Source organism: Ambystoma mexicanum, chromosome 1q (assembly GCF_040938575.1).
Source record: "Ambystoma mexicanum isolate Mex_15411 chromosome 1q, UKY_AmexF1_1, whole genome shotgun sequence".
Lineage (NCBI taxonomy): Eukaryota > Metazoa > Chordata > Amphibia > Caudata > Ambystomatidae > Ambystoma > Ambystoma mexicanum.
In genome coordinates, this window is record NC_090922.1 from 371,194,394 (window position 1) to 371,222,265 (window position 27,872).

Consider the following 27,872-nt stretch of genomic DNA (forward strand, 5'->3'; position numbering starts at 1 on the left):
AGTTGGCCCAGCGTTTCGTGGAGCGGTCCTTTAATGTCTTTGACTTGAACAGCCTGCACGCTCGACAAGACGTTTCGACATGGTCTCTTGGAAGACACAAATTACAAACAAAGTGTTTGTCCACCCAAAGGAAATTTCGGTTACACTTGGGGCAAAATGTAAACAGTGTATTTTCCATAATTATAGGTTATGGTTATGGCAGCTGGGGGAATAAAGTGTAGGAAGGGGAGAATATGCATTCTAAAATTGCCTCCCCCCTCGCTCCCTACTGTCTGGGCTGAGGCCTGGGGCGGCCTTCCAAGGCCGAACCGTCCGTCGCGTTGGTTTCCGACGGGCAGTCTTTCTGTCTTCACCGGCGTGGTGTTTCGGAGGTTGGTGAAAGGATAGAAAGAAATACTATTGTTAATTGTGAAAGTCAATGGCTTAGCACCGAAAGGAACTCCGATATACGCGTCCATGTAGCATGGTGGAAAAAAAACAATCTGAGAGACCTCTACACGTGAGGGATCATGGGTTCAGTGGACGTCACACTAGGGATAGTATTAGAGGCATGCCCTGTCAACGTCCCTTTTCGAGTTTCGAAAACAACAACTGTAATACTCTGCAGCTTCACTAGATGTCGGCCTATGCACAGCATGTGAATCTAAGCAGATTCCTCAAGCCTCAGAAATATATATATATGGTCACCATACATAACGTCACCGGGAAAAGGTTGCTGGTGACATTTTATAGGTGACCGTTTATATAGGGACAGGAGGAGCTGGGGTTTGCGGAGGTGTGCCCCACACCCCTTGAAAAAAAGGGGTTTTGGGGTTGTGAGGGTGTCCACCACATGTTCCATGCAATAATGTTCCCACAAAAAACTGCAATCTTTCAGTGATTCTTTTGCATGGTGATATTTTTTAGGGGACATTATTACATGGAATCATAAAGTTGGGATACAGGTAAGTATACAGGGCTTAATATTATACCGAGGCACTGTAAACCGGCCTCACAGTATGTTTTTTACTAGAAACAAATTCACATTTTATTATCTTGCTTAGTAGCCACAGAGGCTGGCAGCACATTTCGAATGACACGTTCCCAGGATTATACGGTTAGAAATGAACAGCCTTTGAAACTTTCGAGGTCAGGAAGCAAAGCTCGTGGGTGCTGGAGAAAGGCAGTGAATGCACAATCATTTTATAATTCGGCATATTAGCGTATGAAACTGGTCTACTGATGGTTTCAAGATGTCCCATGGTGATTTCAAATTGGCCCTTTGCACATGTGAGCCTGGAAAGAGGTTTGAAGACTTCCTAAGGAGCACCATTACAATGGTAACTTGTCAATGGTTCAAGGCTCCTCCAGTGTCATAATCGTTTGTATTCCCATGAGAAACGGATGGAGATGACCGGCAGCAGATGAATAAAGATCTACTGGTCATCTCAAATTCTCAATGTTTTGGCACTATGATGTGGGAATTAGGAGTTGGACTGTGACATCACAGAGGTGGTTGCGGGTGGTGTGGTAAGGCTTACAGGACCCAATCATAGTGGGGTAATATATGTCCCTCTATAGGGGAATGACGTAACTCTAGCAATCAGCTTCAAATGGAGTACTATCCAAATGTTGCAATGTGTTTTGATGCTAATTAGTTTGTATGATTATAAAAGTTTTTGATTTAGGGGTGTATCTTTGACTGCGCCTTTCATGCAGTTCTGTTCAGCATTCTGTATGAATTTTGCTTTCCCAGCAGTCAATAGGCCCAGTATAAACTGTGTTACTTCTTGCTTGGTGTGTGCTCCTTCGTTTTGGATTCATTGGCCCTCATTACGAGACCGGCGTTAACCAATGGCGCTATTAGCGCCATGGTTAACGCTGGTAACTTACCGATTCCGCCATGGTGAAATGGGGAATTACCACCCCATTCCAAGGTTGGCGGGCGATAATTCCCCATTTACCATTGGTCCTTCCCCATTCCCATTTTTGCCCCATAGGGCTCAATGGGGAAGGCGGTAATTACGGTACCGCAAATTGCGGTACCGTAATTAGCTTCAAGGTCCCTTTGCGGGTCCCTACAGCCGTTAAGGTCGGGAGCCGCAAAGGGACCTCGTACTAAGGCATTAAGGGGTTAACGGTGCCGCAACCTTTTACGGCGCCGTTAACCCCTTAATGCCTGGGTCATAATGACCCTCATTGTGTAATATTTTATTGGTGAGTCCTGAGGCAACCCACTACACAGTAGCAACTGGACCACTGCAGACCACACACTCGCCTGCACACTCTGTGTACGCTCTTCGTGGTTGCAGGCATTTTGAAGGTATCCACCTCTTTCAATATGGAAATGGAAGAGATACTGTTTCTTTTCCTCATGGCACCAGAAATGATCCTATCAACTGAACCACTGCAGACCACACACTCATCTATACATTCTGCCTGTTTTTCTTCACCTTCCTGATGCAGGGAGACAATGATTGCATAAATGTGCCTAAAAGTGGTACAGAAAAGAAAAGGTATGTCATTGTACTGTTCACCACAGAATCATCAAACAGGAAATGGAACTTCCAACAACCAGATTAATTGCCTACATTTTATTTAACAAAACCCAACAGCACCTTCTCATCCTAAACAATAATAATCCTCTTCTACGAGCATGCTTTCACACTGCTAAAGAAGAGGATTGTAATTTTAAAGTTGAAAGATGAAATTAGGGCACAGGAGACATTGAAGAATTAGTCAAATTAAAGAACTAATCAGATCTGATTTTTGGTGGACAAGAATGGAAAAGGATATAGAAATGAAGATCAGACAGTGTTTATATTGTCAGAGTAGTAGGAAATTGTTAAGCACAAGAAAGTCACCAATTAGATCTCCGAATGTACCTAATCAACCCTGGGAAAAGTAAGCTTTGGTATAGCTGTTGTATTGAACTCACATGTAATTGCATAATATTTTGTGGTTATATTTGATCATTTGTCAAAATCTGTAGAAATTGTATTTTCTTCTGATATAAATACTACAGATGTAAGTTAGGAGCAATATAAGAAGAAAAAAAACGTCTAAAATAAGGGCATACAGGTGGCTGAGATATTAATATAAAGATGCCTAACAATTTGCCATTTCAAGGTTTGAAATATTCTAAACCAGCAAAGTCAACAAAGAAATACCATCATTCTTTTAAAGTGCCTGACATAAGACTCTGGAATATAAGCAGAATGACTGAGAATGAATATCAAATGATTCATCATATGTGAATAAGACAATGCAATGCATACTTTTCAAAATATGTTACCTAGTAATAAAGTAACTATCAATGAACGAAAAGTGAAAAATGTGACCTATGATAGCTAAGAATTGCAGAAAAGAAAGAAGACTGACATACAAACTGTATTGCTAAGAATCAGACATGCACGCTGACAACACTACAGGCTGACACCAATTCTTCACTACCCTGCTAGAGAGTACCCTCCCTGTAGGTCTGCTAGGGTTCTCACTAGTGGGGAAAAAGGAAAGAAAAACTGGATTGGTATCCCTCAGGGACTGAAATTATAGAAGGCAAGGAACCATAATGACACCACTGTCATGTTTAGGCACGGAAAGCCCTGTTAAGAAGTGGGTAGATGGTTTACCAAAGGCAGAGTTGATGGTCACCTGCTTCTGGTCACTTGAGGTCTGTTGAGGAGTAGAGAAAAGGCACAGAGACTACAGAAAAATGCCCTTAGTGGAGATGAAAATGTAGCAACTGATGTTGGAAATAATGTGATTATCCCATAAGAAATAAGTGCAGTATAACTTCCGAGAGTTTACAAGTGTGAGAAAAAGGGAATTACAGGAAAGTCAAGAGAAGGACCTAAAGGTGCTGACATTAGGCGTTCACAGTGTGAAGAAGGAACGTAAAATACACCCGTACTTGTTCCCACGGACTGTAAGAAGCGCTACTTCACCCGGGGGGAATGGGGAATTTCTCTGTTGATAATCTTGCAACAGTAGGAGTGCAGAGAATGGGAAGATAATCCTTGTCTGTCATGCAACAGGTCAGAGCACTGAAATAAGGATGAGAACTGAAGATGGACTAAAACAGGGATTAATGCAGCAGCAAAAAGGTTAAATATGCGGAATACAGCAGGGATGGCCTGAGAAGGCTGAGAGAGAGAGAGTCTGATGGGCAGTGAGGCAAAGCAGGAAAGGAATAGGAGAACCCAGGGGGACAACATTCCAAGCTGATACCATCCAAGCAAATATTTTGAAATGGTGCAATGGGGCAAGATACTGTAACACAATGGGTGTTTTCTCTTTTTTTGACCTCTAGAAGGTCAAGCTTACATTCCTACCGTGTATTCAAAATACATATTAGCACTCAATCACGGTCTATGGAGAAGTAATTCTATTGTACCTATTACATATGTATACTCAGTACACCATATACTTTTAACAACACTTACTAGGGGGCCGTCACTCAAAGGAGGGATATGGGACCCCTAGTGTAGAGGAAAGAATAACGGTGACTAATTCCGATTCTTACAAAAACAAAACACAATTGTTAAAAATCAGGCTTAGTGTTTTAATAACAACAATTAATGAGAGCAATTTAGAAAAAATTGGGCATTTTACATTAGATAATGTTAAATGTTAAATGTTAAATGTTAAAGGTATTTGTACCGCGCATCGTCACCAACGGAATTGGTCCCCAGGCGCTCAGGCGGATCTGCAAACGATAAAGGTGGGATGGGTTAGTAGGTTGAAGAAGGGAGTAGGATAGTGAGAGAAGTGGTGTGCTGTTGGCAGCTTCAACTCAGTATACACCGGGTGCTGAGCTTTGGTGCAGGTATCGGAATGGAGTCAGTCCACGAGTGCTGTTGTTCCGGTTTATGTGTTGTTGCAGTGTTGTGAAGTGCGTGCGGTTTGTTGTGCGAGAGATGGTTGTGTGAGTTTTTGAGTGAGATAAGTATGCGGAGTTTGAGCTTATTGGTTAGTGGGTTACCTGACCTTTACCAATGCTAGTGCTCGCGGTTCTGGGGAGAGTGGCACTTGTTGGCCCTCGCATTCCCATCTAGGCGCGGCGCAGGCCAATGATTGGGGCTCCATACTGGTGTGATCATGCCAACATTCACACTTTTTTCTGATCGCGGCGCAGGCTAGTGTTTAGAGATCGGTCCAGGAGTGGGCAAGCTAGCGTTCACAACTCCATCCGAACGCCACGCAGGTTGGTGTTCACGGCTTTGATTGTGGCATAAGCTAGCATTCACGTTTCCTAGGCGCGGGCGTGTTATCCTTCGAACAGTCCTATCCACATGCGACGCAGGCCAACGTCTATCTAGATGCGTCTGCCAGTCTGGCTGTGTTCGTCCAGTGCGTAAGAGCGGGAGAGTGTAGGTCTAGGTTTCGTCTGGGTCTAGTTAGGTGGTCAGTCTCTGTAGCCTTCCTTTGCGGCTGTCTTCCATGATGTCTTATGCTCTGTCGAGTGGTTGGTTCTTTGGCTTGAGCGTTTGTTGAATTTGAGAGTGGCCGAAGTTGGGGTTATATTCATCATTGTTTTAGTGTATGGGCATTCCGGTGCATCTCCGTAGTGGTTACGCTTTGAAGAGCTATGATTTGAGGAGTTTCCTGAATGCTAGGTGGTTTGTTGTATTCCGTATATTCTTAGGTAGGTCGTTCCAAGTTTTGGGTGCCTGGTGAGAGAAAGACGATCCTCCGAATTTTTTCCTGTTGTAGGGTTTTGGTTCCAGGCGTATGTCTGTGCTTGATCTTAGTGTTCTTGTCTGAATTTCAGGTTGGTTTGTGGTTTACTGAAAGTCGTAGTATTAGGGATTTGCATTTGTCGATGTTTAGTGGGTCTTCCGTTTTGATGGTCAGTTGTTCCTTGTGGATGATTGCTAGTCCCCCCCTCTTTTGGATTTCCTGTTTGTTTGGATGCATTTGAAGTCTTCGGGCAGGCAGTTGTTGAGGGTGATCTTGTAGTTGTCGTCTAGCCATGTTTCGGTTACAGATATGATGTCTATGCCTCCTTCTGACAGCAGGTCGTATATTTCCTTTGAGTGTTTGGCCATTGACCTTGCGTTTATTAGGTTACAGTGGATTCTCTGGGTGAGGTTCTGTTTTGAGGTTATATGTTGTTCGATTCTGTAATTGTATGTTCGTGGAGTTTCTGCATTGATGTTGGTAGGATGAAGAACGGCGACAGCTGCTTCTTCATTGAAGCAGTCTAGTAAGTTGATAACAGGTTGATAATGCCCGGTTCTAGATTTTTTTAGGGCTTTCTATGCATAACGTTGTGTATTGTTTTATTTAATTAGACAGCGTGATGCTAGCGCCTATAAAAATCTCACACCTATTACTGATATAACACATTTAAGGATCCTTAACAGTAAGGTTCTTACGTACATATAAACACGATAAAACAGACCTACACCTCAGGTCACTTTAAATTCTTATTGACTATGTCAAATTGCTTTATAACATAGATCATAAAAAAGCATGAGACCAGCTCATACTATGATAAGGTCGACTGGTTTCATAACCACACTTGTTTAGGTCATCTTCTTCAGGACGTATGTTTCAAAAGGGGGTGACTCCCTGATGGAAAAACTTTTTCCAAGTATGTGTGTTCTTACTCCTACAAGGAAGTGAGGAAAAAAAAGGGGTATATCACTCCTATAGTCCCTTAATTACATTTATGTGCTAATTCCCTCTCAATACAGTGCTTGAAAAAAGTATTTCTCAAAATATTAGCTAAAAGATCAATTTATATAGTAAAGCTGCTGTTTAGAATTCAAAACGGCACCTTAAAAGGCACTTGACAAGGAAAGGGGTAGGGGAGGGGCGTGCCCAGGGGTGCTCCTTGTGGTCCGATTCATACATGCATAATGGGCTCTTGTTGGTACACCTTATAGCCCTATTGTGCAGCGGGTGTATGGAAAAGTAATTAAAGATATTTGTGTCTTACCGCCATGTTCAAGCTTATGGCGCTGACTTATATTGCCTATCCTAATGCGCGTTGCGCAATTTGTCTTGATCCCTGCAGCCAACAAGGAGAAACAATGGATGGATCAACTTCCATACAACACTTTAACTGTCTCATAAATCGTGTACTTGTCATTAGCACAGATAAATTAAAAGGATATGTTAAGGGTGCTTACCAGTTCTTTTTTTGTGCTTCTAATACGCGTTTCTCATCATGTGAAAAATAGAAGGGCTGAAGGCGCCGTGGGATCGACTAGGGTAGCGGCTGTATTGCTGCTTTCCTAAAAGGAAGAAAGCCGCGAGTATGCCAGCGTTATATGTAGCTCTCTATTACAGGAAAGTAGTTCTGTATTCATGCCGATGTGCTGTCTCAATAGGGCAGCAACAAAAGAAAAGGTGCAAAGGCTGCTAATTCATACCTTAGATCCTAACGTGTGTGAACACTATCGGGTCCGCTGCTCTGGTCGCTCTGCAGCTGCTGTTTGTAACAGGCTGCCTAGGAGCGATCTCCTATTTTAATTACTCGCGTCCATAGCCTCTCTATGGTTACGACGCCATGTTGGACAAGGTGGACTCAGTCGCCATCTTTAGTCAGGCAGCTCAAATGTAACCGGTATGATTGCAAAACTAATTGAAACCTTGTACACTTATTTTACACAGTGGAATGCAAATACATTTTTATGAGGACTTCCTGTCTTTTCTACTCTATTTTCTTGTTTCCAAGCAAATGGTACATGCACGCAAATGGCTTGTGGGCGTATACTGGCGACCGTGTCCGGCCCATATCTCAGTGTTAAAAATTATCTGTACAACTAGAGATGAAGTAATGGCTAGTTCTGTTTGGATAGACAGTCCCTCGTCATTGGACATTTTTGACAACATCTTTAAAGGCAATTATTATACATTACATATTCAATAGTGTTAAATTAACAAAGATTGTAAGTGATACATAACAGACAAACACACCCTGGTTCCACAAAAAAAGTTAAACATGTTTGGAAGGGAAAAGGGGAGGGGAGGTGGGGGGTTATTGTTTAGGTCCACCAGTCCTATTTGGTAGGACATTCACTCATGCGGTTTTTAGCCTTGGATACTTTAATACAGCGATTTTGATCCATTTCCAAGAAGAACTGGATATATAGTGACATGGCACACATTGAAAAAGGAGGAACCTTGTGAGAACCCACAAGTTTGACCTTGGATTGCATGGTGGAAACCTTGAAATTGAAATATTCCCCTGAAGAAAGTTCATGCATCTGAGCAACTAAGAACTGAAACATGTCGGGAGTTTTGTGCACCTGAGTCATTACACTCAGGGTTTTTTGGAAAATTGTTGAATCCATTTATTGTCTGTTTTTGTATTTCTTTTTATCTTTGTATGTGGGTATATGGATGTGTAATTTGTGATTTGGATTGTTTTTTATACCATGCTGTGTGAGGTTGGGTCTGACTCATACCAAACACTTTTATAAGTGTTTTTATGCTTGTGAATTAATGATTAAAAACTAAAAAAACTTTTTATAACAGAAACAACAAGTACCAGGTCTATTGCCCCACTGCAGCCATTGCCAGTGGTTGGCACACCATTTGAGAGGGTGGGCATCAACATTGTCGGTCCCATGGACCCTTCCACTTCAGGTGGACATCGGGTCATCCTGGTTTTGGTAGATCATGCCACCAGGTACCCTGAGGCTATTCCCCTTCGGACCGTAACTGCCAAGGTGGTTGCCCGGGCTCTCCTGGGCATTTTCACCCGTGTTGGATTCCCTAAGGAGGTTGTCTCTGAACAGAGGATCCAACTTCATGTCTAGTTACATGAAAACCATGTGGAAAGAGTGCGGGGTAACCTATAGGTTCTCCACCTCTTACCATCCCCAGACCAATGGTCTGGTTGAGAGATTTAATAAAACTCTCAAGGGCATGAGAGGTGCTTTGGAAGAGCCCCTAAGGAGGAAATGGGATCTCCTCCTGCCATGCCTGCTGTTTGCTTACAGAGAGGTACCTCAAGAGGGTGTTGGTTTCAGCCCCTTTGAGTTACTCTTTGGACATCCAGTGAGGGGGCCCTCGCCTTGATCAGAGAAGGCTTGGAAGCCACCCCTCCAAGTCCCGCCAAGCAAGTGGGGGACTATGTGTTAGGCCTCAGACGGAGGATGACACTGATGATGAGTCAAGCAACAGCGAATCTCAAGGCCAGCCAGGAATTGAATAAGAACTGGCATGACCTTAAAGCAACGCAAGTGGATTGGATTCCGGACAGGAGGTCCTTGTGATGGAGCCCACCAAGCCTCGGGTATTGGCACATAAATGGACTGGACCCTTCAGGATAATCTCCAAGATGGGCGAGGTCAATTATCTGGTTGATATGGGAATCCCAAGGGTATCCCCTCAGGTATTCCATGTTAACAGGCTCAAGCCTTTCCACAGGCGAGCAGAAGTCTCATGTCTCTTGCTAGCTTCAGAGCAAGAAGAGGATGAGAGTGAGCCCCTTCCTGATTTGCTGCATAGCAACCCTCAGGATGGCTCAGTGGAGGGAGTGCATCTCTCTACAGATTGGACAACAGAGCAGCAGAGGGCCTGCAGGACTTTGCTCCAGCAGTATGCCTCTCTGTTTTCACTGACGCCAGGCCTTACACCGTGGCTATTGGAAAATAGCTCTGACAGACCATGCCAAGGAAAAGACGGTGTTCTCAACACCAGAGGGACTCTACCAGTTTAGGGTCATGCCTTTTGGGTTGAAGAATGCCCATGCCACCTTCCAGAGATTGGTCAACCATGCGCTCAGTGGGCTGGAAGCCTTTTGTGTGGCTTACTTAGACGACATTGCCATCTACAGTTCCACCTGGGAAGAGCATTTGACACATCTGGATAAGGTGTTGCAGGCCTTGAAAAGGGCTAACCTCACTATTAAGGCCACCAAGTGCCAGATAGCTCAGGGGAAAGTCACATATCTTGGTCATGAGGTAGGAGGGGGTCAAATCCAACCTCTCCCCAGTAAGGTACAGGATGTACAGGACTGGGAGACTCCCAGTACTAAAACCCAGGTGAGAGCCTTTTCGGGCCTCACTGGGTATTATCGCAATTTCATGGCGGACTATGGAACCATAGCTGCACCCCTGACAGCTCTGCCTTCACCCAAACAGCCCACGAAGGTTAATTGGACTGAAGACTGTCAGAGGGCCTTTGATGGCTTGAAAGAAAGTCTGTGCAGGGCACCTGTGTTGTGTGCACCTGACTACATCCGACCCTTATTGTCCAGACGGATGCCTGCGACACCGGAATTGGAGCTGTCTTGTCCCAGTTAGATGACAAAGGGAGGGAACATCCTATTATCTTCATCAGTAGACAACTCAAGGGTAGAGAACTTAGGTGGACTACTGTTGAGAAGGAATGTTTCAGTATAGTTTGGAGCCTTAGGTGTTTTAGGCCCTACCTTACGGGGTCTACCTTCCAGGTCCAAACAGATCATAAGCCCCTGAAGTGGCTTATGCAGATGAAGGGTGAAAACCCGAAACTGCTCAGGTGGTCCATTAGCCTGCAAGTGCTAGACTTCACCATAGAGAACAGACTAGGGAAGAGTCACGATAATACAGATGGCCTTTCCAGAAGGCACCCTAACCTCAGACTGGGGGGGCGACTGTGATGCTGGAAATGCATTGGAGGGACAAGGCCTCCCTGTCCTTGTCCTGTAGTCCTTTTTCATGTGTGTTCTGTATTATTTTCTGCCCAGGAGTCCATGTGGGACTCTTGGCAGTGCAGCTCTTCCTGTTTTTGGTTTGGTGTACAGACCCATGGGATACCCTTATGGCGCCCATGGGTGGGGGGTACAACCCTGTGCCCCTAGTGTGTTTTTGGGCACCTGTGGGTGGCCCATGGAGCAGGGTATGGGATGGTGGTAGCTCCTGGCTGAATTGACAGGTGCTCTGAGTATCCTCCATTTTGGGATACCCAGGCCCTGCCATTGGAATCAGTTGATTCCTGATAGAAAACAAGATGGCCCCTGTGGCCTCTTGCTTTCTATTGCCTGTTACCTTGTTTTCACAAAGTCCTGGGAAGCCCTGACTCTGTCCCTTCCCCCTGACTGGCTGTTGGGTGGAAGTTCCATATATGGTGTTGTTGTGAAATCCAGTCCAGACTGGCTGGAGCCTTCCCAGTGACTGTATGTTGTGGGTACACCCTGTGGGTGGGACCTGGGTGAATGGAGTGTGTGACCAATATGCACTTCTTGTTGTGGCTGTCTGGTTTCTGGTATAGGGACAACGACTGAGACAGCCCTGCCCGAGACTGGCCTGAATGCAGTGTGTAGTGTTGAATGGCTGGGTACTTGTCCCAATCCACATTCCTTGTTGTGAGTGTCTGAGAGGGAGGAGGATGGCCTGAATGCACTGTGTGCCTGATTGGCTGACTGACTGCATGAATGCCCTTCTGTATGATTGGCTGCTGAGTGTGACCCAGCAGTGTGGATGAGAGACAGGATAGTATATCTGGGGACCTCTAACCACTGGAAATTGTTCAGAAGCTGTGTCTACATTTGAAGAATAACTGGAACTGCTGATCCTCGACGCCCAGCTGGAAGAAGAAGACTTGCTGTTGCATTTGCTTCGACCCGATCTGAAAGCTGCCGAATTCGTCGAAGACTGATCCGAGAGAGGACCTGGTAAGGCGCCCTCTTCGCGTGCTCCGAGGGACCATCGACCACCGCTAACCTTCGCCAAAGCTCCCTAAAGTCAACCCTCGAAAGGCTGCCGACCGGAGACGGGGGCCGCTGAGGCGAACGAAGTGAAGCACCTGGACTTCGCCGTTGTCGAAGTCCATTGCCGTCGATGAGGGTTCGCAGGTTTATGTAACCGCTGGAGGCCCGTCGCAGTTGTGTTGCCCCAGAGAAGGGAACCGCTTGACGCCGTGCCGCCGATGACCGGAGCCACCCGCTCCTTTGCCTAAGAACATTTCAATCGAAGAACTCCCTTGTCCGCAACGTCGACCGCTTTATCCTGCCGGAGAAAGTCAAGGCCGCCGACGCGCCGAGGAGAATCCGCCGGTGGGTTTCCATTGTCTTGGCACCATTGTCTTGTATATTTGGAGAATCAGAGGTGAGTTGTGAGTAACCCGTTGTGGCTCTCCTATCCCCAATGGTATCCTGGGGACAAGTACAATCTGAATTAAGGTCCCCCAGAACAAACACTCATCCCGAGGAATGATCCTCCAACTATTTCACAACTAAATTAAACAGAGTTATCAGGAACAATTCTAGGTCAAATATTCCAGTATGCCAATAAACGTTACAACGTAAAAAAAAAAAAAAGACTCAAAGAATCCCCTTCTCTTGTACACCATTCAGCGGCCAGCAACCCTTCACATTTTTTAACGTTGTCAAAGCCACACTCGGTTTTTAGCATGGTAGTAATACCTCCTTTTGTTCTTCCTGTGGGGCCCTTTGTCGCTTGCCTCCCATCCCATTCAGAGATCTACATCAGCCATGACTCCTGTATACAGACCACTTCAAATGTACGTAATTGGAGACCCGCATCAGGGTTTGTAAACAGATGTACATGGCCTTGGGAATTCCAAGATACTAGATTGAAGTGGGATGTCACTGGGACGTCCTGTTTAGCACATCCCGAAAACTGTGACTATTAAGAAAAGCTACCCAAGACCAGTCATCTGAAGTCGATGCTCAAACTTGCACCGCGGGATCTGTATTGGTTATACCTTTGGGAATCCTACCCCTGTTTTCAACAGAATCCGATGAGAGAGGTTGGCAACCACCCCCTTCCCTTAATGAGCAAGCCAAACCAGGGTCAATGGGTGAAAGAAGGAACCCAATTTTCCTCAGTGTTGGGGCTTCCTTTAATATCAGATCAAAAACCATCCTGGATTCCACACCTAATGCCACCTTATCCATTTTATATGGATCTAGGAATTCTACTCTCTCCATATCTCTTGTTGAGATCATACATAGGTTTACGATTTCAGAAAACAATGCCAAAGCATTTGCTCAATTTAATATGAGATCACCACCAAATGTAAAGCAGCTTTCCAGGAGAATCTTGTATTCAGGTTGCCTTGCAAAACATTTGTCCTTTGTTAACATTATTTTCGCAGTACTCTTTTTGACATCATTTGTGCGTATATTCAATTTTGGTGGTGGGGTCTCATCCCCCTTTACCCCTTTAAGGACCGTAACAAACCTAAGAGGCAATTTTTCTCCTTTAACTCTGTTGGATTTTACTGAAATTGACCCGCTTGTAGATAGTTTCTCATGGATATATTTGGCACCATTCGAACTTGCCTGTGAAGAGTTTAATTTCTCAATTCGATGAGTCCTTGTGCTGTCTGAACAGTCATGTTCACAAAGTTTGTCATGGATGTATTTCACTCCTTCCAAGTCAATTGCATCATTTTTGACAATTTCGTGGGAGTATCTAGAGGGAGTCACACTTTGGTGGTCATTTTGTATAAAATAAACTTTTCTCTGCACTTTGGTTCTTTTGGATAGTTGCCCATTCAGTCTAACGGCAACCCTCGGTCATCATAATTCATACGCTCCTTACCACTGAAGGCACTGCTTGACCCACAGAACACATTTGCCTTTGTGCTATACATGAAGAGGTGGATTGTGCCGGCAGTGATTTTTCTACAATCCGATTAATAACCACCATCGTTGGCGAGTTAGAAATGACCACGTCTGTTGATGACACCTTAAGTTGCCTATTGCAGGAGCACACATCTTTAGGCCTTTGACCTACTTTGGTGAATTATCTGTTCACTCCTACCCCACATCCTACTAGGACTCCTTCACCTGGGTATTCATTGTTTTGATAAAAAGATTTACCATTCCAGGAGTGAACCTCTTGTTCGCCATGTTCACCTTTCGCTGATGAGCCTCCCTCAGCGTTCTTCTTTACTTCAATTTCCTCCACATCCACTTGATAGTCTATACATGATGCTGTGGTAGGTTCAGAGCCTACGGTGTCAGTTTGAGTGCTTTGTTGCTTTTTAGTCACAAAAATCTCTGGAATAGTCTGGTTTATCATTAGTTTACCTGCTCGCGGTTTCGGTGCACCTTCTTTGTTTCTTTTTTTAGCTGCATTCTGCAATTTTTGTGTGTGTTTCCTTTTTTCGATGGCCTTGATGCTAGTCTTTGCCAGTGCTCCTTTGTTCTTGACTACCCACTCAGCAGGTGGGGGCTCGGGCAATGTCAATTATGTTTCTGATTCTAATTAGGCAGTCATCAATTATTTCCACGGGCAGGGTAACACCTCTCTGCTCTGTAATGTCCTTTTGCCTTGGCGGGGGCTGAACTACCCATCTTTCTAGGTTTGCCTTTTCAATGGCCATGACTGCTTGCGGCAGGTCTGAGTGTTCAGCTCCTTGTGACCGTTGTGTGTAGTCTCTCTCTAGCCTGCTGATTTACATAGAATATCCAATTTGTTTTGGATAACTCGCAGGACTATTGTATGAAGACCCACCTCTGCCTTAACGTCCACAAAAAGGCCTGAGAAATTTGAGATCACCTGATTAAGGGTTGTGAGAGCAGTGTGGGCCGTTGATTCTATTTCAGTGGGCTTGTGATATCGGAGGTAAAATGAACTCTGTCTTGATTCCCTGCCTGAGGCCTGGACATGGTGTAGAGGCACATGAAGTGCTCGATTCATTTTGCCTGTCATTTCCCAACTCATCAGTTTCTGAATAGAAAGAGGGGGAAATGTCTCCGCCCACCATCGCTTGTGATTGCCATCTTTCCTCATCCACTTGCCGATTTATAGATGTTTCTCTTTCCTTTGGGTCGCATTCATTCTGATACTTTTTAGTCCTACTATTAGTTGGATGCAGCAACTCAGTCTCGGCTCGAGCTGCATTATAAACATTGTCTCTGCTCATCGAGACACTTCGGAGGTGTGTGGACTGGGCCACGGTCTTTGCGCATGTTATGGAAGGCAGCGATACGGGGAGAGACAGATCTTTCAGCATCTCAAGCATTTGTTTACGCACTGTCATGTCATAATGCCTCAAAAGACTACGTAGCCCAAACATCTTGCTTACAAGTATAACACAAGTATAACACCCTTCCGACTCACTTGGTTATGATGCGAAATGCTGATCACCTCTCTTCACCGTGAATCACTGTGAACCAATCTGGCTCCACCCGACTCTCTGGGCCAAGCTCTGCACTCCAAATGGTCTTTAGTAATGTTTGGTGAGGGTTCAGCTACAACGGCTCTGTCAGTTTGCAATATACACTGAAAAAAGACTCCAGACTGTCACCACTGTAAACCACGCTGGCTCCACTTGACTTTCCGCACAGCGCTCCAAATGGTCTTTAGTAATGTTTGGTGAGGGCTCAGGTACAGCAGCTCCGCCTCTTGCAATAAACACAGAAAAAGACTCCAGACTGTCACCACTTAAACCACTCTGGCTCCTCTCAACTCTCTACGTCGCGCTCCATGCTCCAAATGGGAAGGGAACTGCATGTTGTCCCTTCTCCATATTCATTTTAGCCATTGCCATGCCTGAGATGTGCCAGGAACATCAAGTGTTCATGGTAACAAAAAGGGACAAAGGAGCACAAGGTAAGTGGGGTAGGGTAGGGTGGACGTGGAAATTGGGGTTGGGGATGGTGAAAGGAGGAGAAGGGGAGCGCAGACCACTTACCTGAATCTGTGGTGGGGAAGACTGCAGCCTCGCACTTCTGAGGAGGCTCTCAGCAGATGTTTTGCTATGTGGTAAAGTCTCCGTTCTGAGGCCCCTGATCCGACGGGAGGATGCCAGCCCCCAGCCCTCTCCGCCGGAGTCTAATAAAAAATAGGGACTCTTTTTAGATAATTAAGGTCTTTGGTTCATTGATGGGAGTGGTTATGTATGTACATTTTTTCCACAGGGGAGCAGGATGAGATGCCGAGTTGCCTTGTGCTGGTTATAGTGTCATAATGTCATAGTGTTAAACACCAACTGTAATGCAACTGAATGTTGAGCACTGATATCCATTTTGCAAGGAAATTAATCTGACAATAAAGGGAAACCATACCACTGAAGCCACATCAATGGTGAATGACCAAGTATTCACACACCACAATGTTTAAAACTATGAAGGTGACTGGATATGTCCTGTCCCACAGGCCCTCCTGCATTGCTGCACAATTCTGCCCTTTCCCATGGGTTTTTCCATGGACTTCCCTAGATCTGCTGAATAAGGAGCCAAGACTGGGCTAGCAGAAGAGTTATTCTGGGTCCTGCTATCAAGTGCAATGCACCCTTTCCGAAGGACTTCACCCTTTCCCACAGGCGTTGCCACTTGAAGGATAAGATATGATATGATATGGCATTTGTAACGCGCCTGTACACAAGTGTTTAAAGGCGCAACGAGGCGGGGAGGGGGGAACAACGGGGAGACAGACAACGATCCTACTAGGCCAGGTGTCATTCAAATGGCGCAAGTGCATGGGTAGAGGGGAAGGGAAAAGTGCAAGGGGAAAGGGAGAGGGGAAAGTGCAGTACAGGGTTAGTAGAATACAAGATAAATAATAAAGGCCAGCTGGTGGCAAGTGCAAGGTAAGTGCAGAAAAGTGCTGGGGAGGGGGGCTGTAGGGATACAGAGACAGTCCCGCAGTGCAGGGGTTGCCAGGGAGGCAGTGCAAGGGGAGAGTGGCTGGGCCAAGGACCGAGATCGGTGAGTAGCCCAGTCGCAGATTCAGTGGAGTTTCAGTAATTTAGCAGGGGAGTTGGGGAGAGAAAGCAGAAGCAAGGAGGAAGGTTTTGTGGTTCTTCCGGAATCGGAGATGGTTCTCCTCAAGTTTCAGGGAGGCAGGAAGGCTGTTCCAGAAGGAGGCCCCTGCTGCGGAGAGAGATCTAGCCCCAACTCGTTGCTTGGAGAAGCGGCTGACCCTGAGGGAGTTGGAGGCGGATGAGCGAAGAGCTCGAGAAGGAAGATATTTAGGAAGAGAGTTGAAGGTATTTCGGCCCCAGGCCCCAGAAGGCCTTGTGGACAATGCAGAGGGTTTTGAACTTAATCCTTGCAGCCACTGGGAGCCAGTGTAGCGATTTCAGTCCTGGAGAGATACAGTCCCTGGGCTTGAGGCCAAGGACAAGTCTCACAGTCCTGTTCTGGATGAGTTGCAGAGGACGGAGAGTAGAGGCAGGCAGATTTAGATAGAGGCGGTTACAGTAGTCCAGCTCCGAAAGAACCAGGGCTCTGCAGACAGTGAGCTTCTGGTGGAACGAGAGGAAAGGAAGGATACCTCTGAGGAGGTGCAGCTGGTAGTGTGACTTCTTAGAGACGTCAGATATGTGAGGAGAGTGTGGAGTTGAAGATGACCCCGAGGTTTTTTGCCTTGCAGGTAGGAGCAGTAAGACGGCCAAGAGAGGCCGGCCAGAGAGCTGCAGGGAAGGAGGGAGTGGGTGTGCCGATGAGTAGAATCTCAGTCTTACTGGCATTAAGGCAGAGGTCATTGGCGGCACACCATTCCTGGATAGCAGAAAGACAGTCAGAGATGAGGGAAGGAGAAGAGGAGGCTGAGGGTTGCCTGAAAATCAGCTGGGTATCATCCGCATTGCACTGAAAGTTGGGACAGAGAGCAGCTGTGCGGTGGGCAAGGAGTGCCAGATACTGGTTGAACAGCCAGCGAGAGAGGTTAGATCCCTGGGGGACACCACAGGTAGAGAAAAAGATGTCAGAGAGGAAGGACCCAGTTGGACCTGGGAGGGTCGATTGGAGAGGAAAGAGGTCAGCCATGCCAGAGCCTGACCAGTGATACCCAGGTTATGACGGAGACGGTTGAACAGGATTGACAGTATCAATGGCAGAAGAGAGATCGAGCAAAATGAGAACACACGGAGTGTTAGAGTCAAGGTTCGAGAACAGGTCCTCACGAATGTTCAGCAGAGCAGTTTCCGTGCTTCTGGCAGCTCTGAAGTCAGACTGATGGTCATGAAGACTACCAACAGATTCAGCATGGAGATTAATCTGGGAGATGGCCAGTTTCTCCAGGAGCTTGCCCAGGAAGGGAGTGATGGAGAGTGGGTGATAGTTAGCCAGGCAGGAGAGGTCGGAGGGGTCGGAGGAGGGTTTCTTAAGAAGAGGGTGCACAAGGGGGTGCTTAAGGGGGGATGGGAAGACTCCAGAAGCGAAGGAGTGATTACAGAAGTCAGCCAGGGCAGGAGCCAGGGAGTCGATGTGGTCCTTGATAGTTTTGGAGGAACAGGGGTGGACCTGTTTTGACGAGACTTTCATAGATCGGACTTGTCTGGAAACCTCGTCAGCAGAAAAAAGGGGAAAGGCAGAGAAGGAGCAAGGAGGGGTGGCTGCAGAAGGGCCAGAGGAAAAGCAGGGAATAGAGGGAGGGAGGTGATCGGAAGAGAGTGAGGACAGGATGTCCTGAGTTTTTTAAATGAAGTGGGAGGCCAGTGCCTTGCAGAAGGCCTGGGAGGGGACAGGAGAGGTAGAGACTGCAGCAGGGTTGGCCAGCTCCTTGCAGATATTAAAGAGTTCAGCCGAATTGTTAGATGCCGCAGAGATGCAGGCTTGGATAAGGGCTCTCTTCTTGGTGAGAACGGAGAGCTGGTATTGCCTTTGGAGCAGGCGGCAGGCCAGTTTGTCAGAGGATGAACTTGAAGCACGCCATTTCTTCTCTGCCACCCTGCACTTGCGTTTTAGGGTGACGAGATCCGAGTCATACCAGGAGTTACATTTGGCTTTGGGCTTCAGGCGGATTCTCATGACAGGGTCAAGGATATCAAGAGTATCAGATATAGCAGAGTGGAGAGTGGAGAGGGCTGTGTCAGGGTGGGAGTCAGCCAAAAGGTGAGGGGGGGCAAGAAGGTGGCGGCAAAAGCCTCAACTGACTCACGCTTCATGGGTCGGATGACCGAGAAGGAGGGTGGCAGTGATGAAGGTGACTTTGCCTGAGGGTTAGGGAAGGTGAGGTGGGAGGATCGGAGAAAGTGATCACTCCAGGAGAGAGGAGTGGAGAGAGGGACAGAGAAGGGAAGGTCAGAAGAGATCAGAGCATCAAGAGTGTGCCCTGCAGAATGAGTCAGCCCAGACGGGAGAATAGAGAGTGAGAGAGAGTCAAAGAGGTTGCGAAAGTGTCCAGAGGGGGGGCAGGAGGCCTCCAGGTGGATGTTGAAGTCTTCAAGAAAGAGGAGTTGAGTGGTTGAGGACAGGAGTGAGGAGGAGAGGTCCGCCCACTCAGAGAGGAAGGAGGAAATTTGACTGGGTGGCCGATAGATAGTAGCCACAGTAAGGGAATGGCTAGGAGAGAGAGAGAGAATCGGCAGACAAGGCATTCAAAAGAGGAGTAGGTCTGCGTAGGAGTGACAGAGGCAAGAATCCACTCAGGAAAGATAAGGGCAACACCCCCCCAGCACGGTTGGGCCTGGGCATGGAGAGGATCTTTTAACCATCAGGTAGGAGTGTGTCAAAGCTGGTGAACCATGTCTCAGTGAGACCAAGGACATCAAGGTCCAGTTCCTCAAGAAGGCGACAGATATCAGAGGAATGTTTGACGGCAGAGCGAGAGTTAAGAGTGGCAATGTGGAGAAGGTTGCCATCCTTGAAGGACTTCCGGGAGGGGTACAGATCTGAGGTACGCCCTGCGGAGGTGAAGAAGGAGCACGAGAGGGGGCAGGGAGGGAGGGGGGAGGCAAGGAGAGTGGATAGGGCTAGCAACAAACTCTGCAGGCTTCTGCTGATAACTGGAGTGTGTCCTTTCTTCCAACCTTCACTCATGCTTCTACCTGTACCTGTGCATTTCACTACAGAGGTTGGTGTATTTCCAATTCCATCTTCTGTTGAGATCGATTGGAATTCCCCTGGGGATCAAAATTGCCATGAAATATCTCGACAAAGTTGTTGGGTTCTTTCATATGGATTTATTTTGCCCATTCACCAGAATGGTCTTCAATATGGTGTTTTCCCTCTGGGACTCTGCTGGCAATCATTCCTGATTACAATGTTTGAAGATTCTGCCACGAGAACGACAGGCAAAGGGCGCTTTTAGTTTGTTTTGTTATTATTGCGAAGCACCTATTGGAAATACAGCTGTTTAGAGTGGTTGTATATCCCAAAAGTGTAAATCATAAAGACACTCGCCTCATTGCGGATGTTGCGGTAAGGCAACAACGGCGCCGGTAATCTGGAACACCTGGTCAGACCAGGTGTGCAGAGCAGCACACGCAAGCATTACCAGATGGCAGCAATGGCCCTGTTATCAACGGCGCCCTTGTTGCCATCCTCCCCATTCCCATTGAGCCCTATGGGGGCTCAAATGGGTATGGGGATGTACCGGGTCCGGGTCCCGCGAAAAGGATTTACTGGGCCCTCCAAGGTCAGGACGCCCCGGTAAGTCCCCTTTTGCGGGCCCCGGACCCGGTTTTGGGAGTAGCCATGCCCTTGTTAAGGGCATGGCTACCTCCAAACTCGTAATGAGGCCCACTGTCTTAATATAAAGAACGCTTTAAAGGTCTCTATAGTTCAACTTCTAGTCGTATGGCGTATCTATACTTTGATTATAAAAACTACAGCACAACATATTTAAAAAATAATAATTGATCGCTTTTGTCATTGACTGAGATGTTTGGTAAGCTTTCACATGTTTAACATTAACAGTTTAGGAATCTTCAGAATTTTTTTTTTTTTTAAATGCAATGTATTGAGTCTGCATGCGTAGGGAATGTAACATGTAAGCTTCCAATATCAAGACGTAACTGTGATCTTTGAATGTAATTGCTTTAATTAAAAAGAAACAAAAAATACACAGCTAACGGATTCGCGCTCAAGACAAGGGTCGCATTATAATTTAGTTCCTTAAAACGCACTCCTAAAAAGCATTTATTTTACCGTGCATGCACCCTGGCCAAAGAGAATGTGCAAACATTGCTCATAAAATGTACTAAAATGTCAGGGTTTTTATAAAACATTGAAGCAGGGAAGTGCCGAGTCAATTAATATTGAAATACATATCAGAAAAAATGATTCACTGTCAGACATCTAATTTTGTTTGATATTTCTATGTATATTAGCTGTTAATTTTTTCAGTAGCCCTGAATTAATATACTCGGATTCCCCCTTTAGCTACAGTGAAAAAATGGTCCAACATTCTCATTTACTGCAGCTACCCAAATCCATTAGACAAATTTCCTTTGCAGCCGAGCATTGATGAATGGAATGCCCCATGCTAATGTAGGAATAATCAATTTAGAATGCTTATGACAATTAAGAAAGCTTGAGATAAGCCTTGAAAGCACCATGCTTTGTCAGCCCTGATTTGGATTAAACTTGCACTAATGGGATCATTTTTCTTCGAAAAGGTACTTTTTTTTGGCAGACCTATCAATTAATATGAATTATGCATGTGTGGTAGGACTAATGTCATTAATTAAGTGAATTAAGTTCATGGTGCACTGCATTGACTAACACTAGATCATATTCAATATCGCCCCTACAGTTCAACAACACGGAGATGACATTATTAGTTCCAATATCTGTGGTTATCATAGATGCGATTAGGATTAATCAACACAGCTATGTTCAACAGCATTATTGGCACATTGCTTTCAGTGCCCCGCGATCACAAAACATTCATGAAGTCACATTGTATTCATAGCAATAAAAAATAAAAAAAATAGATGGATATAGATTTACAAAAACGTTGCTAGCTTGAAATAAAATAAAAACTGCTGCACACATAACATTTTCACACATGTATTGATCTGACAATAAGTATTAAGAAACAAGATTTTTGTTTAAGAATAAGGCTAGGATATTACTTAAAGGATATCTTCACATTAATGCTGTGCTGACCCTACTGTATTTCCTGTCTTCTTTATCAGCGCATATGTTTCTCCTGGGGGCAGTTTACAGAAGAAATGCAACGGTGCAAGTGCAAAGTTTGCACGGTATTGGGACAAGGGAAAAGTTTGCCCTATTTTTTAAAATACGGGGACACATTAAAAAACCAGTGCACCTCGACAAGTGCAGTTTGGCATATTAAAAGCACCAGGGCAAACATTGTATCCTGGTATGTAAATATGTTTCCATGTCAATACAATGAGAAACGCATACCACAGAGGGGGATGTCCATTTCAAAAGCCTGTGGCAGGTGTTCTTAATGGACGACATGGCCATGATTCACAAAGATGAGCACAGGAGTAAGTGAGGCGTTGCCAGTAAGCATCTCTGATTTTAACTGAAAGCCTCATGCGGACTCAAGAAGACAACTAGAGCAGATCTGAACGTGCCAGGCACATGCATGGGTGATTGATACTGATTTATATCAATAACATCGAGGCAAATACTCAGGTGTCTCCAGATTTGAGCCAGCATAGTGTATACAAATCATGTATACGGTGAATTGTGCTCATCTGAACTTCTCGGGGGCATATACTCATTCACTTGAGTGTAAATGTGATTTAGTGCCCTTATGTTTACGTTCATGTAAATATAATCTGCTTAAAAACAATATATTATTTTCTCAACCAAAATAGCGGCACCATCAAAAAATAGCGGCACTATTTTGCGACCAGAATCTCCCCATTATGCAGCTGACACACCCACCGGGACTATTCTTTCATCAGAAGGTCCCTACTTGTATCCCTATGCACCATATCCTAAAACAGTGCATCTCAATGAAGTGCACAACGAAAAATGTGCATTGTGGAAGACAGCAACATTAATAGAGTAAAATGTGTGCAAATAAGTGGGCATTTAGTGCCATGTTTGAGGTGATGCACATCTTTCAGGTCCATCCGTCAGAATTGTATTAATAACCAATAACAGATGATAACAGATTTTTGTCAGCCTAAGACAACCGGTAGGAGCAGTGGAGATAATACTGAAATGTGCAGAGGTTAATCGAACATGGATGTTGGATAATAAGCTCCAACTCAACACTAACAAGACTGAGATAATTATCTTTGGCTCCAAGAAGAAATTAGAAACCACCTTTCAAATGGTTTCATGTCCTCAATATTTGGAAGTATCTCAAAATATACAGAATCGGTTAAGAACTTAAGGTGGATTTGGCAGTCAAATCTGGGATACAATCAGCATGTTAATCAGATGGTTAAATCAGTTAATTTCCACTTGAAAATGCTGATACCACTTTTTTCATTATCCCTCAAGGGGATTGAGGAATGGTTGTGGGCTCTCTTGTCAATGCCAGACTGGATGATTGCAATGGCCTCCTTTTAGGATGTCCTAAATATCAACTGCAGCGTCTCACAGTGGCACAAAATGCAACAGTACGTGCAGTTTTTTCCCTACCATAGAAAAAGGCAGTTTTAGAATTTAGGAAGAAACTTCACTGGATTCCGGTCAATAGAAGGATCCAGTTTAAGATTCTGTGTTTGGTCTTCAAATGCATACATGACCTTGCACCCTCCTACCTAACTGCAAAATTCAAACCTACACCCCTAGTAGATGCTTGCTTTCTATGACACAAAATCAACTGGTGGTTCCTACCTCCGAATTTGTCCACTGGGAGATAGAAGGTTTTCGGGTTGCCAGCCCTCGCGGATAGAACGCCCTACCGCTTCACCTACAGAAGACAGAATCCCTGATTATATTCAGAAAATAGCTCAAAACATTTCTGTTTGAGTAAGATCATCCTGAATGGCGAGTAAACGGTTCAATGTACTGCATTTTAGATCTGCGCCTAGATGTGGACTGCCGATTGGTTCCCTCCACTGGATGTTCGCTATACAAATTCTAAATCAATCAATCAATCAATGCTGTCTCGTACAAAACCTTGCATGTAAAAGATTCTCATCGCAGCAGATGCAGAAAACATGCACAGTTTCCATTCATAACAGCCACAAAGAAGGAAATCACTCTGCATACCCATGGACAACAAAGGAACTGCACAACCCCAGCCACCATTATCCACTGCACCAGAATTTCAACAAAGCACAACCACAATGGAGAGGATCCAGACAAATTGCGCAGAGCCAAGAACGTCATGTGGGAGAAGGTGGAAGTGATTGTCAATTACATGTGAAACCTGCCTGCCCAGTCGATGAGTCTGTCCATGAAGAAACACACTTGGGGCAGAAAATACCAAAAATGTTAATTACCAGGATACTGAAATGTGCATCAACATGGAGATCAAAAAGATGTGGGGCGACATCAGGAAGTTGAAAAAGGATAAGACTGCAGACCTGCATGTTCATGCAAGTGACACAGGAGAGTGCCACTCATGGATGAAAACCTGACTGAGGCTTTGGAGGCTGTTTCCAGCATGGTTCACATAAATGGCATTTGGTAACCTGGCACATCATCACACGTTTAAATTAGGTCACCCCAACATCGTACAGACTTGTCTGTGTGCCGTTTACGTTGCATATGAAAGGCAATATATCTCTGTGCATGACATGGTGACACAGTGAAAAAGCATCTCAAGCAACATATACGTCAACTTCCATGTGACAAAGGCAAGACTTGAATGTCTATCCTAGATCTACAGATGGTCACTGGTAGGTATGTAGTTTATCCTTAAGGAAAGCAATTGTTTGTGCACATACTCCCACAGACCTGTGTCGACTTGTAAATCATTTTAAGAGAACAAGTATAAAAGCATAACCTAACAATTCAAAACTGATTTGCCCTTTACATTTCCGTGAACAAGAACACTCGGTGGCACCCAACAACCAAGACATACCGGAAGTGGATGCTAATGTGGATGCAGACAGGAAGCCTGTCATTCCCATAGATTGAGGATGTTTATGCACTACTAAGTGGGCCTGAAGAGCGACCACCTGCATATAATGACTCTGCCTCTGCCTCATAAGGCTCACAACACAAACCACATGCACAGAATGCAGACACTCTCAAGTATGATACAAGTTTGACGTATACAAACAGGCCCACTATGAATCCATTGCCGTCACACGTATTTATTCATTCATTTTATTCAAATTAATCAAAATACTTTTTACAATTATTAATAACACTACAATTGCATTGGTTATAATGACACTAGACACACTATAGTGTAGTACAGGTAAATAACTAACATGCACAGGTAGACAAGTTTTAACAAAACAAATTGATCTTCGCAGAAGCATGCTTATGAAATATACGTAAACATTGATACCATATGAAGAGGAAATACAATAAAATGCATATGCATACTGACGAAATATACATATACATTGATACCCTATGAAGAGAAAATAAAATAAAATGCATATGCATACTGACGAAATATACATATACATGGATACCCTATGATGAGGAAATAAAATAGAATTCATCTGCACAATTACACTGACAATGTAGGCATAGGCTGAATCACTTAGAGCAATTGACAATAGCAGGTATCCATTCATTTAAGGCTTAACAACAGAGGTCCTAGCATCAAAATGATTTAACGACAATAGCAAGGTGCCTAGAAACCACATTCCAGATCCTAAAAAGTGCCAAAAGGACGGAGTGTGAGGGGGAGTTTAGGCAAAATGTCCAAAAATCATACAATTTAATAGAGTCATAGTCGTGGAACCATATTCTCGTAGGTACACATATGCACAGTACTCAGAATGGAACTCTCAGTAAACAGATGTTTGGACGTTTCCATGGTTCCATTACACCTGCATATGTGACACAGTCGTTGACACACTCGTTGATCCACTTCTAGATTAATTGGAGCACCCAAAACTGATATTATAGGCAACTGGGTAATACGTAAACATAACATCAGTCTGCACTTCTGGTCTAAGGCTCAGTGTGATATACAGTTGGTTTTTGTGTACCTGTGAGAAACCCCAGCTGTACATTTTAGACTTTGTAATGTATAGATATGCTCGTAATTTCTATTCCAGTCAGCAAGTTCAAGTTAGTTTTTGAATTAAGCTTTCAAGGTCGAATACTCCCCCCCTATTTTCCCTATTTGGATACCAGTTGGTATCTAGGAAGGTGTTCATTACCAGATCGTCATATGAGTTACTCTTAGCCTGATTCCTTCTACCGCAATTGCCACCCAAGATTTGCAGGATTGGACAAAGAGGCAGCATCTTGGCCTTGAGTTATAGGGCAACCCTTTTCCTTTCCACCTGGACATCTGATATAATACCCAACACTAAATGCAGAGTTTCTACAGGAGCTGAAGGTATGTGTTTTAGAAGCTTCCTCCAAAACGTACCCTCTTTCTGATTCAACCATCTTAGATCTTTTATTGTTAGTGCCTAGAGACTATATAAAAGTGCCTGGCAGAAACGCTGTCTATAGAGTATTAATACCCCTTTCAGCGGGTATTCCTGCTGCCTGGTGTGCAAAACAGCTAAACAAGTGAGCCAACAATGCAGCCTTCCTCTTTTTGATGGAGACAGTTGTTACGCTCACCTGGCTCCCACAGAGGTGTCGATCTGAACTGGACAGCTGCGGCATCCACCAATGTGACGCGTAGGGCCGAGATGACGACTGGACTGGCCCACCTAGCTTTGTTTGCTTGGCCCGTAGGAATATTCTTCTGCAAATGGAGAAAGGGAATTAACCACCCATGGAGTTCAGTGTAAAACCCCCCACCCCCGCTGTTCTCCCCACAGATCACCTTTGATGTCCCCTCTTATAGTCTCACCTGATGGTTTGAAAACATGAGCTCTCCATCCTGCATTGAGCGCAGGGGCGCGTTGATAACCAGTTGTTTCACTGGCTCGAAGGAATTGGTGAGTTCCAGAACAATATTGACTCGAAAGTATGTAGTTCATAAGAGTTCAAATGTCTGACTTTCACTCTTGTCCGATTCCTTGCAGATTGCAGCTTGACCCTAGTGAAGAGTTCCTCGTGGCAACCGGTAATATTCTGGTAAGGATTTGTATTTCCAACACAGTTCGATAAATAATGTCAATATGTAACCTGTTGCTTTCTCCCTTATTCAGGCGCTGAGAGAAAGTATGAAGTCTCGGGGAATAATACCTCTGGCGGTAAAATCAGTTAAGTCTATTGTGGTGAGGAGGGTTCCCCTTGATAGTCCCTTTGTTTCACCTTGCTGTCCTTTTGTTTCCCCTTAGGGGCCGGGGTTCAGCGAAGATGCAGTGGAAGCTGCGCTGACCCGTGAAGAGGAATAGTACCCCGGTGGTAAAATCAGGTAAGTCTATGGGGCGGTAACTAATATTCCTCTGTGTATTCCCTTGGCTCACCTTGCGGTTCTTGTCTACTCCTTAGGTGCCGGAATGCGGCGGGAACATGCAGGAGGATGCAGTGGTATGTGAAGATGCTGCGAAGGCCGGTGAGTTCAGTGCGGCGCTGCAGCAGGTGAGACGACGCGCATAAAATAACTTCTTTCTTCCAGCTCGAAGGCGCGATGGATCGGGAATTCAGGTAAGGATCAAAGGTATTGCTCTTGTTCTAACCTTTTCTCCTTCTTTCTCCCTTTTTCTAGGAGCTCCAAACTCGAGGCGGGCATGGCAGAAGACTGGATGCAGACTTGCAGGCACGGTGAGCGTTACGCTGCTGGATGCAGAATAATGCGAAGCATGTGCTGCTCTTCGGGCGTGGTTTAAATAACCTCCAAAGTAGTCCCAGGTGAGTATTCCTCCCCAGCCCCGCCCGAGTAAAAAATAGTCCCTAGGTAAAATAGTCCCTTCCAAACCTCATTTGGCTTGGAGCTCTTGCAGCATGGTCTGCATCAGGTAAGCTTGCAGCATGGTCTGCATCAGGTAAGTTCTACTCTATGAGCTTGGCAACTATGGCACCAGGACTGACTCTCCATATGAGCCTGGTGCCATAGGCGCCAGGACCACACCCAAACAGCCCCTAGCAGGGGTTTTTGGGCTTGCTCAAAATAACTTGATGCCTGCTTCCGGGGTCGCTGGATCTGGTCTGGGTCCCCGGGGGTAGGCATCATGACAGCACTTCCCCCCAAGCCCCCTCCTAAAGTCGTTCTTCCCCATGGTTTTGGTTTGTCTGGGAACATTTCGGTGGAATCTTTTCACCAATCGAGGTG